Source organism: Phyllostomus discolor, chromosome 1 (genome assembly GCF_004126475.2).
Source record: "Phyllostomus discolor isolate MPI-MPIP mPhyDis1 chromosome 1, mPhyDis1.pri.v3, whole genome shotgun sequence".
Taxonomy (NCBI): Eukaryota; Metazoa; Chordata; class Mammalia; order Chiroptera; family Phyllostomidae; genus Phyllostomus; species Phyllostomus discolor.
In genome coordinates, this window is record NC_040903.2 from 108,897,084 (window position 1) to 108,913,338 (window position 16,255).

General features: G+C 40.0%; 1 protein-coding gene across 1 annotated transcript in view; it reads left to right on the plus strand.

Annotated features, from left to right (window-relative positions):
- The first annotated feature begins 12,352 nt into the window (after window positions 1-12,352).
- The window catches only part of ITGB1 (integrin subunit beta 1), a 37,834-nt gene continuing 33,931 nt past the window's right edge, over window positions 12,353-16,255 (plus strand). Inside the window, exon 1 of the mRNA XM_028508282.2 lies at window positions 12,353-12,465. The gene's annotated coding sequence lies outside the window, so the exon portion shown is untranslated. The remainder of the gene's footprint in view (window positions 12,466-16,255) is intronic.

The following is a 16,255-nucleotide window of genomic DNA, read 5'->3' on the forward strand; positions in this document are numbered from 1 at the left end:
CTGTATGTCCTTGTTGGAGAGTGTCTATTCAGATACTTTGCTCATTTTTTACTTGGATTGTTTGCCTTCCTGGTGTTGAGTCATACATTTGACAAGGGGTTGATATCCAAAATATATAAACACCTTATACTTACTACCTCTTTTGAAGTTCTCACTTAGTTCATTCATTCTCCCCCTAAGTTCCTTATAATCAATGTTTTAAATTCTATGTCTGGTAGATAGCTTGCTTCCATTTCATTTAGCTCTTTTTTCTGGAGATTTCTCCTGTTGTTTCATTTGGGACATGTTTTTTTAATATCTCTATCTTGGCTGCTTCTCTGTTTCTACATATTAGATCTGCTACTTCTCCCAGTCTTAGAAGGATGACCTTATGTAGTAAGTGTCCAGTGGGGCCCAGTGGCACCATCTCTTTGATTTCCTTAGCTGTGTGCTCCAAGAGTGTTCCATGTGTTATTTATTTGTGCCCTCCTATAGTAACTGATTGCTTGATTGCTGTTGGCACATCAGTGGGTGGCAGTGACCCTCAGGTTGTATTGTTGTGAGGACTGGCCACAACCACAACATACAAGCTGCTCTGTGGGGTCTGATCTCACAGAGTGGGATTTGCTCATGCAGGTTCTGGTGCTAGCCAAGACCTTCCTTGGATATGCTGCTTGTGGAACTAACTGGGTGGTACTCTGTTGTGGTCTGAAGCTGGTCACCAGGTGTACTGGTTCAGGGACCTCTTGAAGTGGACTCTGGTGCAGGATCTTATCAGACAATGCCTGTGTCCAACTGAGGGCTTCCTGTTACGAGTTATATAGTAATCCATGGTCAGTAACTGATATTGCTGGGTGCCAGGGTCCAGCCTCAGCGAGGTCTCAGGGTCCCCAAAGGATGCACGGCTAAGGTGAAGAGACCGAATTGAGACACCGGGTGGGGTGCCGGAGGACAGCCAGGCTTTTTGAGCCTGACTGACTCACCGAGAAAAATCAATCTTTATTTTTATAGGGTAGGTTATACAACATTCAATGCATAGTGTGGTTATTAAAACAGAAATGGTTACCACAGAAATAATTTCTAAAAACATAGATTTTACAGATTAATCATGTTAAACAAAGAAATAACCAAAAAGTACAGGAAGTCCCACAGATCAACCATATTAAACAAAGGTTATTTTGACCAAGAGGGTCATTAATCAGTTAGCCAATGAAGCTATACAGGCACAAACTTTCAGGTGCCAATTAATAACTAGGTATCTATTAAAATTCTAGGAATTGGTCTAAATTAAAAGGGTGCAAAGGGTGATTTGTAGGTATATAAAAATCAACTACTAGCCATTGAGATTAAATTTATCTCAATTACATAACTGGATTTTTGCCTAGGTTTTTTGATTTATACTTCTTGGGGGGGCATATTTTGTGTTCGTTTCCATGTATTGAGACTATTATTCTCAACTAAAACTCCTTGTATCTATACACTCCTGTCCAGGGTATGGGAGAGGTAGTGGCTCTAATGAATCTTAAGCTCTCAGGTGGTGACTCCCTAAGAAACATTCCTAGCAACAGCTTCCTTCAGTGTTCTGGCAGTTGGTCTGCCCATAGTTTAATTTTGTCCTTAACTCCCCAGGTAAGGGAAACAGGCAACATTAGGGTTGCTAGGGGTCTCTATTCTGTGGTCAACAAGTCATTTCATGCATAATCAGAGGTATCGTGTGGAGTTTTTTGCTATAAAGCACAGGTGTCCAAAAACCTCACCACCTGATGCTAATAGGGACAGGCGTATAGAAAGAGATAGACAGGAGATCCGACCACAATCGCCTCTGTTGTGCAGATGCATCTCAACTGACCCGACTGTATCAAAGGTCAGCTGTTGGTCGGCTCCCAACAGCTGGGCTTGTGTTTTGGGGGTGGGGGTGGGGAACAATCTGGGTACCGATACTAACTGCGACCATTATTGAACCTGGTGCAGGTCATTAAATGATCCATGGCTGCCCAAACCAGCCACTATCTGCCAGCTGCCCATAAAGCTCAGAAGCTGAAAGAGTCTTGGTCAGTATGCAAGTTGGATGAGGAAGGGTTTCAGGGAGTCACCAAGATGGAGCAAACAGTATTTACTAGGTTAATACAGATTCACATTTGGTACTAGTGCTGGGGCTGAGGCCACTCAGCAACAGTGTCAGGGTACACTGAGGCCAGATGCTCCCTACTTGGGGCCTGCAGAACTTTGTCTCAGGGAGTCAACATGGTAATGCTAATTCACATTTGGTCATGGGTGGAGGTACACTCAGTACAGGGACAATGGCAGCTATCCTTCTAGCCCTCACCTTGAAGCCACACAACTTAGTACCTCCCTGTATATCTCTGCTACCCCTGAACTTGATGAAATTCCTTGAGAGTTGTTTTTTTTTTAAGACAGACTAAAATGTATGCCCATGCCGATTGTTACTGACAGAGCCTTGAACCATGCACAAGTTGGGTAGTGTGGGGTCTCAGGGAGATATCAGAGTGGAGCTAGTGGAGTTCATCAGGCTAGGACAGATTCAAATTTCCCCATGGGGATGGAGGACTCAACATTGTGACAATGGTGGCCATTCTTCCAGCCTTCACCCCGAAGCCACACAATTTAGTTTCTCTATGTCTCCAGCACCCTCTTGAGCTTGACTGAAATTCCTGGAGAGTTTCCTAAGAAAGACTGCAATGCAGGCTTGGGCTTTTTGGTAGTGAGGGAGCCTTAGGTTGTGCATGAGTTGGATACAGTGGGGGTCTCAGGTAGTTGTCAGGGTGGAGCTAGTGGAGCTCACCTGGTTAATGTAGATTCGGATTGGGCCCTTTTGGGATAGGCCTCAACCCATGAAAGTTGCCATGTATTGCCATGTGGGAGAACAGCTCAACATAGGAACAATGGTGGCCATCCTTCTAGCCCTTGCCCTGAAGCTATATGACTCAGTTTTTCCCTGTATGTTTCTGGTGTCCTTGAACTACTGTCTGTCCCTGAACCAGAGCCCAAGGTGAGTGTCTTAAAACAAGTGTTTGTATGCTGGCCCTTTAAGAGGATGCCTTGGCTTTCAGCAGCCTTGGGTCTCATCTGGATGGATGGAATCCCCCTAATTTTCATAGCCAGGTGTTATATGGGCACCTCTTCCCAACATTGTTACTGCTCACTGGGGAGCTTGGCATGGGGCTGAGACCCTTTACTTTTAAGGCAGGATCTGTGAACTGAGATTTCTCTCTGGATTCTCAACCATATACATGGATGTGGGACTAGCTTGCTTCATATCTCCAACCCTCTTACCAGTCTCAACATGGCTTCTTCTTTATATCCTTAGTTACAGATCTTCTGTTCATCTAGTCTTCAGATGGTTATCCAGACTGATTGTTCTATAATTTAGTTGTAAGCTTGATGTGGTCATGGGAGGAGGTGAATGCAGTATCCATCTACTCAACCATCTTGACCAGATCCCTCCTCTAAGATCTTATTTTAGTGTTACTTTGTAATCTTCACAAGGTATTGAAATAACCATAATAGCTGTTGTTAAATAAATAGTGAATAAGTAATTATTAATTCATTCAATAACTATTTCTCTGCTCTTTACACATGCCAGGCACCTCTAGGTGCTGAGCTAGGCAAACGAGCAGCTTCTCTCATGGAATTTGCCTTTTAGTGGGGGAAGATAGTAAATAATCAAAGGAAACATATAGAGAAAAATATCAGATAGTGACTGGTGTCATGCAGTGAATTAAAATATGGCAATGTGATACAGACTGTCTGAGGGAATACTATAGGCTGGGAGTAGGGAAGACTTCCTAAAGAGTTGATAATTAAACTGAGATCTGATTGACAAGAAGGAGGCAGACATGTGAAAATATCAGGCAAAGGGAATGACAAGGACAAAACCCCCAAGTTAGGAACATATTTGATAAAGTAATGGAATATAGAGAAGGTCAATGTGACTGAAATATAGTGGGCCAGGGGAAGATGGTTTAAGATGAGGTCAAAGAAAAGGGGTGGTTATTTTACTTTAAGTGTTGAGAGCAATATAATCATATATATATGTGTCAACATAAGAAACATCCAAACCTGTAAGACTTTTTCTGATTTGATTTGAGCCAACCTAACAATTGCTAGGAAGCAAAACCTCCATGGATTGAGAAAATGCTCCACAAACTGGCAGTTTGCACCTCATTTTACATATTATAATCAAAAGAGAAGATGTAAGTGGGTTACATGAAATCCACTGGTGATAGATTAGGAAAGCAGGAGAAAGCAAAGTGGGGAAACTTCTGGGATTGGGTAAAAAGTAAAATAATAGATACATACTTCTTTTACATAGGTGGGTACTAGAGAGTCAACAGTCCACAGTTAACTCAAAAACAGTGAGAGAATTTGTGGTCTTCACTTTGGTGCTCTGGTGCGGTATCTGTGCTTGGAGGGGTCCAGAAAAAGGAAATTACTTTGACATTCCAAAGGTATGTTATCATAGATGGAAAAAGACAATATACAGGCTCAATTAAGGTAAAAATTGGCTTTTGTCAGGGAAGATTTGAGCTTAGAACACGACTACCTGCCATGAACTGCTTTTGGTTAATGTTTTAATTTCAGACCACCCTTTGTGGTTACTTTACATCTCTGAGTTTTTAAGGCTGCCACGCAGGCCTCCCTTGAGCTTGTCAGGTTTAATATGTGGTTCTTTTTTTGTCCATATATGTAAAGCATGTTGGATATACAGACACATATGACATGATCACTATCCTTAAGAAACTTAAACTGACCAACTTCGGAATGATCTGACTCAATAATCACAGCCATGCCTATATGCTTGTTCACACTGATAATGTAACAATTATAACAACATGTCATTCTTTCCTTTTGATATATAGATAGAGGATAGATACATCAATTAAGAGGTAGGGTAACACAGATGGAGGTTAAAATGTCACCTTATTATTATTGAAAATGCTGGTATTGGAGAATATGACTTTATATTTTCAGACAGATTGATTTCTTATTCTTGAATATCAGACTTGTCTATCTAGTGACAGTGGAAGTGAAAAGGGAAGACAATGTCTCTGTAAAATTTCAAAGGGGTCAGAGGCAATAAAGTGCAATAAGTAAACATCTGGACTCTGGAGCCAGACTGCTTAGGTTCAAATCTTGGTTCTGTTAGTGTAACCTCTGATCTCAGTTTCCTTACCTATAAGGTGTCGATCACGGTAATAGTATTTCATACAATAGTACTTAACCATAATGTGTTCTGTATCTTGTTCTCCACACACACATAATATACAGTCTGTCCAGAAGGTATCCAGCCATATAATCTGAAAAATAGAGACATTTATTGAAGAAGATACAAGATATAAGAAATGTTGTACATAGCACAATGATGCCTCAGTCCCCTTCAAAGTACATACCTTGGGATATGACACAGTTCTCCCAATTGCCATCAGCTGCCCCATTATATATTTCCTGAATCTCATCAACAATCTGAAATCTCTTCCCTTTCAAAGGTGATTTTAGTTTTGGGAAAATCCAGAACTCACAGAGCGCCAAATCTGGGCTCTAGGGAAGCTGAGTCACCTGGGTAATTTGATGTTTCACCAAGTAACTCAGAATGAGATGTGATGCATGAGCAGGCATGTTGTTGTATGAAGCTGCCAATCACCAGTTGTCCATAGCTGTGGACTTCTGAATCATCTGAATAGTTTCCACAGAGGAAGTTCAAACTTAATACAACATTTGATTCAGATTCATTGCTCTATACTCAGTCATTTTGAATGTGACAGCCACACAGCACACATGCTCACTCAATGTATCTACTGCTCCCACTGACTAGTACAGTGAAATCGCTATTATTCACACCTGTGCATTTCAGTTCATCCTTCTTGGTGGTCAGGTTTTATTGATGTCGCACAAATGGTTCTCACTTTATTAACAATAGCTGGACCTTGTATAAAAAAGGTTTTTCTATGTCATTGCATTCAGGTCTAACACATTCTTTTCTTTTTTTTTTTTTAATGCACTAAAGGCATATACTAGCTTTATGAAGGGCCTGTGCCACATTGTCAACATTAAAACAAACAAAGTCCCATCAGTTTAATAACTCACTTTAAAAAATAAGTTGGTTATTCTATTCAATGGATGTATTTATTTCATCAATTTTGCTTTTTCCTGAATATCATCTGGTTGGGATCATACAGTATGTAACCTTTTCAACTGGTGTCTTTCACCTAGTAATATACATTTAAGTTTTTTCCACTCCTTTTCATGGCTTGATAGCTTATTTCTATTTAGCACTAAATAATATTCCACTGTCTGGATGTATCAGAGTTTATCCATTCACCTGCTGAAGGAAATTTTGGGCATTTCTAGGTTTTGGCAATTATGTATAAAGCTACTATGAATATCTGTGTGCAGGTTTTTGTATGGACATATGTTTCCTTTGAGCAGATACAAGGAGAGTAATTACTAGATCATATAGTAAAAGTATCTTTAGTTTTATAAGCAACTGCCAAACTGTTTACCAAAGTGGCTGGACCATTTTTCATTCCCACCAACAGTTAATGAGAGTTTCTATTGCTCCACATCCTCACCATGGTTTGTTGTTGTGAGTGTTCTGGATTTTGGCCATTCTTAAGGTATGTAGTGATATCTCACTGTTGTTTTAATTTGAAATCCCCTAATAACATATGATGTGGAGCATCTTTTCATATGCTTATTTGCCTTCTGTATATACTCTTTGGTGAAGTATCTGTGAAGGTCTTTGGTCCATTTTTTTAATCAGGTTGTTTGTTTTCTCATTGTTAAGTTTTAAGAGTTCTTCGTGCATTTTGAATAATAGTCCTTTATCAGTTATATCTTGCAAATATTTCCTCCCTACTGGGGAAGTTAGAATTGAAGTGCTTCATTTGTCATAGGCAATGTTCTGACTGTAAGAGAAAACAGTTTAGTTGATATTTTATGCATGTTTTAAATGGGGGGTAATGGGGGGAAGGGGGGAGGGTTGGGTGGAGGGGCTGGAACGGGAGTAGGGGGGAGAAAACTGTACTTGAACAATGATTGAAATAAAAAAAAAAAAGAAATACCAAAAAAAAAATAAATAAATAAATAGGGAATTCTTGTGATCATAGAGTAAAAAGCCTATGACATTAGACAAGAACAATGCAGAAATCCTAAATTAGCAGAGCTACAGGCCTTGTTCTTCTGAATGCTACATGGAAAATATTCTTAGGAAATACCATTAAAATATATTCACAATTGCTCTCAATCTAATTAAAATTTTACAACAGTTTTTAAACACGGTGATTTTTAGATGTGATTTGAAGGCATTTATGGCCTGGTATGTAAATTTGAAATTTGAAATAAAAAGCTCTAGTTTCCTTCTGAAGTTTATTTTACCTCAAAAAGCAAACACAAATAGCACACTCTTCAATTTGGTGGTTTGATCACATAACATTTACTTTTTCTGTTCTACCTCCTACAGTTAAATAACACTGCAGTGAAAATTTCATTATAACAAAATATTTGGAAGTTTATCTGATGTTTAAAAATTGTTTTGGATAAAACTAATTAATACATACCTTGAAATTCCAGAACAACAACAAGAATTTGTGTAGGCTCTTGGTCTATAAATAAATGTGTATGGTGATGGAAGGCAATTTGACTTGGGGTGGTAGGCACACAATGGAATACACAGATTATGTATCACAGAATTGTACACTTGAAACTTATATAACTTTATTAACCATTGTCAGCCCAATAAATTTAATTAAAAAAATGAAATAGCGATTCTTAATGTTTTGGGGCTAAGATCCCATTAAAACCAGAAATAGCTGCCAAAATGCAAAGTGAAACTTTGTCTACAATTTTAGGGTATCTATGGACTCATAGTTTCCCATGCATAGGTTCATATCAAAAACTCTATCTTAGATGATATGTTATAAGGATTAATTTGAAGAAGGAGGATGTTCTTACTTACCAACCATACCTCTTAACCACCGTAGCTTTCCCACTCCTTGATGAATTTGTCCTAAAATCAATCTTCTCTTAACTCAAACTGCTACATTTTCTCAACATACTCAGTAGTAGTTAAATGAGTAAAGAAATAATGTTGTTTTATAGTCACTAGCCATAACCCATTGGTAGCACCATCATTTCCTGTACTGAATGACCCTCGTTTCTAAAAATAATTCCAGTGCTATTCAACTGCTTATATTTGGCATATTCTTCATTCTTATTTGGGAAGGCACATTCCCTTCTCCAGCTGAAGAAACTCAGTGTCTGAAGAGAACTGCCTAAAAACATTTTTCCTCTGGGCTCTAAAGAATGTGCAGCATCTGAATGCTGGCAAGGAGTCCTCACACTCCCATGGACTGGACAGGAGACAAAGAAGCCGCTATATATGGAGAATAGAAAGCAGAACCAGTTCAGGAAGCCTTACTCATATGACCCACATTCAAAGTCATAATCCAGCAACTACTAACTATCTAGAAAAGGAAAAGACTTAATAGCTAGCCTAAGCTATAAGGGATACACGGCAAATCAGTCCAGACTATTCTGACACTTTCCACTTTACTTTTAAAAAGCAAAGGAATAAAGTACTGTCCAAAGCCTCAGGACAGGGTAGTCAAATTCCCTGAGACATCCCACACATACAGAGTTGGTGGTTACCCTGTAGCAAACTGAATTTTTCATGGGTCCTCTGGCGATTATAAAAGAATATTGAGAAGTGTTCACTAAATCGGAGCTCCTAAGCCAAAAACTGAAAGTTGCAAAATAAACAAACTTCCAGTTTCTCTGCATTATGATTATTTGCATGTTATTTGTGTATTTGGAGACAGAAGAAGGAGGAACTGGAAGGACTGATCGTTTCACCCTTTCATGTTCTTCAAAAATGTCAATGATTTCCCAGGCTGCTTTTTTTTTCCCCCCTACCAAGGCATACAGATTCACATTTAATAGAGGGATTTTAGTTTCTTAAAAGAAAGGAATGGGGTTATTTATGATCTAGAGGCATTTCCATATCAGTGGAAGACATTACCAGAGACTTCTATTCCTTTCATCCCCATCCACTCACTGTTTCTTTTCTTTTCTTTTTTTTTTTAATGTTTGAAAGAACTGTGTTCTAAGTAGCTGGAGGTGGCAGCTGAGAAAAATACTTCTGGTCACTCTGTAGAAACAGTTCTTAGAAAAGTAGCTAAAAACTTATGTAGCTAGCCATTGTCAATCAGTTTGCTCTGGAAGCCACAACATATATTTACAATGGTATATAAAACCAAGTCTTATTAGTTAGCCAGGCTATTTTCAAGGATTTTCCCTAATTAAATCTCTTAGTAAGGAATTTTTATCATATAGGAACTGTCTAATTCAGCACACCAATCCTTACACAGTTTTTTTCCTTATCAATGTTGGAATTGGTCTTTAACTGTAAACCTGGAACTTGATTTGCAGTGTACCTATGCAACCCCGTTGAATTTCTAAAACTACTCTTCTTATTCCTCATTGTCCGTGGCTTCTTATTTATAGGATGATCATATAATCTATCATCAAACATCAGGGTATACTTTTGAGAATGAAAAGAAGTGCTATTAATAATTATTCTTGGACAACAGGCAAAACTGGGGCTATCTTGGGGATAGTGTGACACAAAGTCAGCCTGTTTATTTAAAAATGATCTGGTATGGATTGTGTAAGTCAATGGCCAACACCAAGAAAAAACTGGTCTTGGGAATACACTTCTATTCTCACAATGCAGGCATTCATCTTTTGTTCTAATGCTATGGGGTCTTACCTCTGGTGATTATTGTGCTTAAAATGATTTATAAATCCATACATACTAAAATATTTACCCATACAAGTTTATACTGGTTAGGGTTGTTTCCATTCTCAAAACCTGAAAAGCCTTCAAGTTATCATGGGATGATACGTGGCTAATTGAATGGAGTAATATTTCAAAGGCTAAGTGCCAAGAACGGTAAAACCATAAGAGAAAGACAGCTATCCACTCATGAAGCCAACACTGACTCACTTTCACTCCCAATCCTGTATCCTATAGTCATGAGAGTAAATACAACCTGCTAGATTCTAAAGGTCAGTGATCAAACTGTGACCCCGCTGTTCAAAAGAGAAAATCAGGTTTCTAGAGAAGACTTTAGCTGTTTTGTACCTGAGTAAATATTAGTAGCTACTTTCATTTATGTAAGCATATCCTTTCATTAAAAATAGAACTAGGAATTAAATACTTATTGAAATGAAACTGGGCATCCAACAAAGTCTTTGCTGGTGAGCAACTTTGAAACTTTATCTTGGAAAATGGTAAGTGAAGAAAGATAGATTTTGAAGAGCACATAATGGTATGGTGCCTAATCTAATAGAAAGGCCAACTTTTAAATATCTGACATAATGACTTATGAAATGGCAGAAGAAACTTTATAATTGGGACACAGTGTAGGTAAAATATGATTTGTCTTAAATCAAGGTACTAACAAATATTCTATTATAATCTAACAATGAGACTTGCACTTTTCATTCTTACTAGGATTTCTTCTTTAGCCCGGTAAGTCTGACTAATCCTTTCTTAGACTGTTCATAAATCTTATAGTTAGCTAACTGTCAACTAATATTTCTATGAAATCACAAGTAGAGTCATATTCCTGACCAATCACTGCTTTTCTTAGAGAATATATTTCTTTAATTTGTCTTCTCCCAAAAGGTCATGACTTCTGTACATAAATTGTTAATTACACTTCAGTTTAGCCAAATGTTCTGGCCTGGTCCCCAAAGAGCAAAAGGACCCATTTATTCATTTATCAAATATTGGCTGAGACCATATTATGTGTCCTGGAATGGAGTTAGACTCTGGGATTACAAAGATGATAAAACTGTCCTTGAACTAATTTTGTTTAGGGTTGTGAAAATGTAAACTTCATAATGCTCTTCTGGCAAAGACTGACTCCTTGAATCACATACAGGGAAGAAAATTCTGGGAAATGTAGTGCAAATCAACAATGGATCACTTGTGCTTTATTTTTTGAACTGGTTTCCTATGTTGACACCAGGTCATCCTGATTAATTTTGAACAGGGGTATAGTCTATACCTTTAGATTCAAGAATGCTGAAGTCTCGTGGCGACTTTATCTTTGGGATATTAATACAGATAAGTAACATTTGCTTAGCCTCTTAAGCTTAGTCATCCATGAAGAAAGTGGCAAAAATCATGCTCATTTCTCAGAGGTCTTGAGAGATTATCTAACGGACATTTAGCTAGTAATGAGCAATGTGCAAATATCCCACAGGTGGGATTACTTTATTTTCTCGTACCGAAGAGTGGCAGCCAAAGGAGCATTCCAGCTTCTAAGCTCCAGGAGGTGAACCACTACTTCTCAGTGTCACAGATTTCACAGTGTGAGCTCTGCTCCCAGAGGGTGTTGCAGCTCACACTTTCAGCTTGTCCGTAGCATTTTCGGAATTACTGGGTTTCAGTATGACATTGGTTGGTATAGGTTTCACTCCTCTTATCAAAATGTGCCCAGCATTCTCACAATGAATGTTACCCTTCTCTTTTAAATGTTCCATATCCACCTAATTTTTTAAAAATGAGGATAAATGGAAACTGTATACTTAAGGATGAAATTTTTCCTTCTCATTCGTTTCCCCTAAGTGGACCGCCAGGTTAGCCAGGGCAGTCCCCACGCTCAGCATTCTCCAAAACCTTCCTTCTTTCCATCTTACTTGGTACCGATCCCCTTCCTAAGTCTTCACCTTTCTCAAGACACAAGTAAAGAGAACTATCATTCCGGAGCCACAATATTGGTTTTAGCTAATTCCCTTCCAAAAGGAAAACGTTTGGGGGCCCACGGAGCACTGCAGGGTAGGGAACTATCTCTTGTGCCCAGGACTGAAGGGACTCACGGAACGGCCTTGGGCAAAAGAGAGGGTTGGTTAGACAGAACAGTGGCTCCGGGGAGGCAGAACCTAATACCGGTGGGAAAGCAGAGTCCAGTCTCCTCTCCTGGGAGGGCAGTAAGGCTGTCCGGAGCTTCGGTGCACATCCGATACCTCTGCCCCTAGAGAAGAGGAAACTGAGGCACCGCATTGGTCTCCGCAGAGTCCCTGCCCCTCCCCAGAGCCCGGGCCGCTCCCAACCAGGCCAGCTCCTTTGTCCTGGCCTCCGGCTTCCCGCCCATTCTCCTCCCGCCCCAGCCTGCCAGAGGCTCGGCTGACTCTGCCCGGGAGGAATGCGTTTCCGGACGCAGCAGGCAGCCGCAGTGGCCGGAGGAGCGGGCGGAGCGTGCGGAGGAGGTAGGGCCTCGGGGGTCGATTCTTACTGCGAGGCGGCTCTGGGTTGGCGAGTCCCGGCCTTCCGCCCCTGAGAAGGCGGAGCCGCCGCCCGCCGCGCCCGAGACAGAGAGGTCGCGGGAGAGACCGAGCTGGAACTGTGGAGCAGTAGGCCTGAGCTTACCGCGCGAAGTGGGACGGTGTCCAGAGAAGGTAGGGGCTTGGGGGGAGGGGGAGCGGCCGCCTCGGGCTCTGGTGCGCCGCAGCTTCGCCGGGACCTTAGTGCGGGGCTGAGGTTCGGGTGATTGCCCGGGCGAGAGCGGAAGTGCGGGCAGCCAGCGTCCTCCCGGAGGAGCTTCCCCGCCGCCCCCGCCTAGTCGGCGCCTGGTGGGAGAGGCGCAGAATTCGCTCCGCCGCGGCTGGAGGTGATGGGAAGATTGCCGGCCTGGGCGATGTTACGTCGGGGCTTGGGGGTTGCTAGTGAAGTACCCGGGCTCCAGTGAACCAGGGTCTCCGGGCCGAGCCCGTTCTTCTGGCCCACTGGGCGTGGGCAAGTGAGGAAGAGAGTGGAGGCCGCTTTGCGACCCCCTCGGTTGCTGGGACTCTGCCGCGTCTTAGCTCTGGTGTGCGGCCGCCAGCTCTTCCTTAGCGTAATGTTGAGCTCGGTGATTAACTTCCACAATATGGGAATTGTTCATCCAGAGTGCCGAGTTGTGGCACCCCTCCGCAGTGAACTTGGAGGTGTGGGCCGGATCCGACTGCATTGGGCGCCGGGAGAGTGCACAGCGTAGGCGCACGGCTTTCAGTGTCCAGAAATGTGTACGAAAGCCTCTTTGCAGCTACGGGTGCTATCGCGGCCAGTGGCCAGCGCTGGGCGCCCCTCTAGGTCTCCTGGAGATTTAATGCCCGACGTGGCCCTTCACTACGTGTGCCTTCTTAGGTTTCATAGTGTACAGCCGGCGTTTTAAAACAGTATCATTTAATGCGTAAGCAGTTTTTGTTGTATGAAATTTTTGTCTTTAAGCCCAAACTTAGTACTACTAGTTGGTGTGGTGACTGGTTAAATGACACTCCTTTGGCTGTTGTTTCCTCATGTCTAAATGGGAAGAAGAATACCTACACTAAAAGTAGCAATTATTATAATGATATGGTAAACACATACAACACGTCTTGGCTCTGTGCACCTTATATGTAGTGTGTTATTTAATCCCGGGACCTATCTAATGAGATAGGCGCTGTTTATCCCGATTTTACAAATGAAGGAACTGAGGCACGGGGAGCATAAGTAATTTGCTTGTGGTCATCCAGCTAGTAAGCTGAGAAACCATGGGGTCTAGCTCCAGAGCCCATGTTTGAATCACAGGTTACCTTCAATAACTACAGTGTAGTTATGAAAATCAAATGTAAAATACTTGGAGTCGATGCTTGAAAGTTTACTCCTTTTTATTCCTTCTTGGTATATCAAAAAGATTTTTAAAACTCTTAGAATGTAATAGATAAAAATCACTGGTAAGTTTTCTTTGAGTCTGCATTCCACATAGATATTTAGGTGCAGAGAATTGCTGAGTTGTTTTTGACTGTTTTGATGGCAGAAAAGTACATGCTAAGTGAATTTTGATTAGGCATCTTTCTTAAACCACATACAACCATTATTGTTGTTGTTGTTATTATTATTTTGTACAATTGACCACTTTTAGGAATGATTAAGGAATTTTAGTAGGAAGTTACTTAGTCTACATTTGTGGACCAGAGGGGACAAAACACATCTAAGAGTCCCACTATAATGTTCACTTTTTCAAATAATTTTGGTTCATCAATATTAAATGAGTGACTGAAGATGATGAATTGTTAAACAGAAAACAGATGAAACATCAGCATTTTGGTTACAGGTATTTGAGGAGAAAGCCATTTTCCTTATCCTAAAATTCAGTATAAAATGGAAGGTGTTATTAGAATGCTAGTTGAAAACATGGGATGTGGTTAATACTTCTGTAAATACAAAGCAATAAACTCTCAGTCATATATGTTGCGTTCACAGACCTAAGGTTTTAAGTTTTAATAATGTTGATTTTTTAATGTTCTTTTAAATAAAAGAATATTAAGTTGTATATTAACATTGTTTTCTATTCTCCCTCAGCTGTCTTCACATGAAAAGTATGGAATCAACAATAATGAGAATCACAATTTTAATCAGTAATTTTCAAGTACAATCAGTAATTTTAACAAGTTTTCTTCTCAACTTTTTGGTCACTAATTAAAATCTGCCCCAATATGCCATCACTGAATGGATATGTAGATCTATATCAGTGTCAATAAATTCCTAACTGCAGGAGTGACTATGGGGATGGACATCTTATCACTGTATAAAATTAAAATTAATCAAAAGTTTAAACATGGCTGGTTTTCATGGAATGCTTGCTATTTAATATCTTTATTGTTTGGCTTCTCGCCAAATAAATTGTGGGTCACAGCATTGGGGAGTAGCATAATAATCTACCAGAAGAAAAGTTTTCTTTAATATTTAGTCTTAACTCCACTGCTAGAGTGATGAGATGAAACATCTAACTGCTAAAAATGTCAGCACTTTGAGATCTGAGAATTTAAATTTCTGAATGTGAAACAAGCTGAACTTATCTGAGAGGATTAACATGATGGACTGTTGGAAAATTAGAATGTGTCAGGGTATGGGTAAAATCCTATAGCATTGTTGTGTACAAATGTGTAAATATGTCTTGTATCAGTAGGTCAAGTCTGACTTTTAGTTACGTATTGTGGAATTTTTGTTTGTCTTTGGTGGTGGTGTAGAGGTAGGAGATGAGGATGTGTCAACAGGGATAAAGGTAGGGAAGAGTACATTAGTCTAAAGGGTCCTGAAATAGCAGTATCTATAGATGTAGAAAAGGGAAAAAAATATTACAGTATGTACCTCAGTTAAAGGAGGTGCAGTCCATAAAACCCAGAACATTAGCAACCTTAAAATATTTCAGTGAGTAAGTGAAAACAAAGGGATACCTCTTTTTCAGGAGCTGTGTACAAAGGGGGTCACACTAAACTTGGTAAATTTGTCATCTTTTTAAAAATGGCTAATTCTGAAACTTTTACATAGTTAAGTTTTATTAAGAAAACACGGTGTGAGTTTTTAGAAGTCAACTACCTTTAAAAGGTACTTTTTGTTTGTGGCGATAGGAGATAAGGTTAACTATATTTAGCAATATGACAAAGCATGGCTTTATCATCTGATCATGAATTATCTGTTTCTGAGTAAAATGAAACTGCTTCTAATAACCATACACACATTCATTTATTTCTTACTGTAGAACCGATGCCATTATACAGTTTCCAAAGTGTAGATCCCTGAGCCCCAGAGATGTGTAAAATGACTCACTGGAATGTAGGAAGACAATTTTTGTTATGATTTATCATATCTTACTATATTGCTATAGCCTTGCATGTATTTTAATTAATAAGTTAATATGCATATATATTGGGTGTATATATGCTCAAAATTTTTTAAATAATAAAGGTGAGGGATCAAAAAGCTTCGGAGACCATTGGTATGTATAGGAGTTGATTTAGTTGGAGGTACAAGATCTACTGTATTTAGGAGAGAGATTTGATAAAACTTGGTGTCTGAGTTAAGAGAGGTGAGAAAAATCCAAGTGACACAGGTTTCTGGTTTGATGGTGCCATACACCAGGGTAGGCAATATGACCACAAGGGGGTGGTGCTGGTTGACTGAGGGAAGGGAAAATGATGAATGTATAGTGCTGAGGGTTTTTGGTATTTTTCTTTAAAGGTGAGTGTGGGGCATACGTAGGTAGAGTTGTCTACAGTGCAGAATGGGCACTCAAAAAAAAAAAAAGATGTCTGGTTGGGATATGTAGATTTGGGAATTCTTAGTCTGTAAGTAATAGGCTGCAGATGAAAATACTAAATAAGAGTGTAGAGTGAAAAAGCAAGGAGAACCTGGGAACACTGATCAGTCAAGGTCTGAGTAGATGCA